Raw genomic sequence first — 2,690 nt, forward strand, 5'->3', positions numbered from 1 at the left:
GGGGGGCACCAACCCCACGGCCCGAAGCTCTCCAGGCGGCCTCTGCCGGGCTCCCCCCTCCTGACGTCACCAGTCAGCCGGTGGGGGTGGGGAGCGGGCCAGCCTGGCGCCATCAGGGGCCCGGCGGGTGGGAGCCCCCTCCGGAGGGGGCCGAGGCTGTCCCCAGACCCGGGCCCGAGACCTCCCCGCCTTCACCCCCAGGGGAGATCCGGGCGCCCTGCTTGCCCTCCCCAGGTAGTCGGAGCCGGCCCCTCTCGGACCCGCGGCCCTGCCTTCCGGGCTCCTCTTCCGCTGAGGGCGTGCGGACAGCCCCCAGACTCACCTGGAGTGACGCTCCCTCCGAGCCCCGGCCCTGCACAGCTCCCCAGGGCCCCGCCACGGCGGGCCCCTCCTCCTCTCCTCCCGGGCCTGCCTTCCTTTGCTTTGCTTCAGGATTTTTCTTTTCAAACCCTCTCTCTCCGATGCTCCACTGAGCGGCCCCAAGCAATGAATGAGGGACAGCCTGGGCGTGAGCCCGCCCTACCAACCAATGGGAGGTACGGACAGCCAGGGCGGGAGCACACTCCCCCAACCAATGGGAGGCAGGGACAGCCAAGCGCGAGCCCGCCCCCCAACCAATGGGAGACACGGACAGCCCGGGTGTGCGCCCTCCCTACCAACCAATGGAAAGCAGGGACAGCCGGGGCGGGAGCACACTACCCCAACCAATGGGAGGCAGGGACAGCCAGGCCGCGAGCCCGCCCCCCAACCAATGGAAAGCAGGGACAGCCGGGGCGGGAACACACTCCCTCAACCAATGGGAGGCAGGGACAGCCGGGGCGGGAGCACACTCCCCTAACCAATGGGAGGCAGGGACAGCCGGGGCGGGAGCACACTCCCCTAACCAATGGGAGGCAGGGACAGCCGGGGCGGGAGCACACTCCCTCAACCAATGGCAGGCAGGGACAGCCCGGGCCGGGGCCTGCTCCACAACAAATGGGGGCTAAGGACAGCCGGAGCTTAAGACCGACCCCCCTCCCCCCAAACGATGGGAGGCAGGGACAGACAAAAGAGAGAACTTTGACTACATTCAAGGGCAAAGTTTCTGTTCTGATAAAGCCAATGTGGCCAAGATGAGGAGGGAAGTGGAAAACCGGGAATTTTTACAACCAGTGTCTCTGATGAAAGACTCATTTCCAAACTATACAGAGAATTGAGTTAAATCTATAAGAATACAAGTCATTCCCCAATTGATCAATGGTCAAAGGATGTAAACCAGAAGTTCTCAGAGGAAAAAATTGAAGATATCTCTAAGCATATGACAAAGGGCTCTAATCACTATTGATTAGAGAAATGCAAATCCAAACAAGTCTGAGGCACCACATCTCATCGGTCAGATTGGCCAAGATGACAACACAGGAACATGACAAAGGCTGGAGAGGATGCGGAAAACTGGAACACTTATGCATTGCTGGTGGAGTTGTGAACTGATCCAGCCTTTCTGGAGAGCCATCTGGAACTACGCCCAAAGGGCTGTACATCAGCGCATACTCTGTCACCCAGCAATACCACTTCTAGGGCTGTATCCTAAAGAGATCACAGTAGTGGGCGGAGGACCCCTATGTACACAAATATTTATAGCGGCTCCTTTTGTGGTGGCAAAGAATTAGAAATCAAGGGGATGCCCATCAATTGGGGAATGGCTGAACGAGTTGTGGTATATGAATGTAATGGAACACTATTGTGCTATAAGAAATGAGGAGCAGATGGACTTCATATCTACCTGGAGAGACTGATATAAACTGATGCTGAGTGAGGAGAGCAGAACCAACAGAATTTTGAACACAATTACAGACACGTTGTACCTGTGATGATTAACTTTGATAGACTGGACTCTTCTCAACAATGCAAGTTATAAGACAACTCCAAAAGTCCCATGATGGAAAGGGCTATCCCATCCAAAGAAAAGAACTACATTCTGAATGCAGATTGAAGCAAGCTACTTGCTCTCTCTCTCTCTCTCTTTTGTTTTGTTCCTTCTTCTTGTTATAAGTCTTCTTTACAACTTGACTAATGTTTAATGTGAAGGCATTTGTAGAAACTATATTGGATTGGATGCTGCTATGGGGGGGGGAGGGAAGAGAGGAAGTGGGAGAAAATTTGGAAGTCAAGTGATTGTGGAATTGAATGTTGTCAAAGAAAAGTAAATAATTAATTTTTTAAACTGAATAAATTAGGATAAAATCATCCAATCAGAAAAGGAGATTCAAAAACTTAAGAAAAAAAATAACTTCTTAAAACATAGAATGAGGAAAGATGAATTTAATGATGTTATAAGGTACTAAGTAATACAAAAAGAAAACCAGCAGAATGAAAAAATAGAAGAAAATGTGAAACCTCTCCTTAGAAGTACAAATGTAATGGTGAATAGATCCAGGAGACATTATAAGACTTGCTGGACTACCTAACAGTTGTGATAAAAAAAAAAAAGTCTAGATATAATATTTCAAGAAATGATTAAGGAAAATTGCCCTGAAGTTCAAGAAAAAGAGTAAAATAGAAAAAGAAAAACAATCTACTGTGCACCCCCTAAAAGACATCTCAAGACAAAAACTCAAAGAAGTATCATAGCAAGCTTTAAAAGCTCCCAGGTTGAGAAGAAAATTCTAGAAGCCACAAGAAAAAAACAATTTATATACTATGGAGCTACA

The 2,690-nt window shown here is 50.0% G+C and overlaps 1 pseudogene; it reads right to left on the reverse strand.

Annotated features, from left to right (window-relative positions):
• The window catches only part of LOC138167893 (zinc finger protein 665-like), a 19,264-nt pseudogene extending 18,890 nt beyond the window's left edge, over window positions 1-374 (reverse strand).
• Window positions 375-2,690: the final 2,316 nt, after the last annotated feature.

The sequence above is a fragment of the Petaurus breviceps genome, unplaced genomic scaffold (genome assembly GCF_028583685.1).
Source record: "Petaurus breviceps papuanus isolate PSGF00001 unplaced genomic scaffold, PetGlider_PUasm1.0 319, whole genome shotgun sequence".
Taxonomy (NCBI): domain Eukaryota; kingdom Metazoa; phylum Chordata; class Mammalia; order Diprotodontia; family Petauridae; genus Petaurus; species Petaurus breviceps.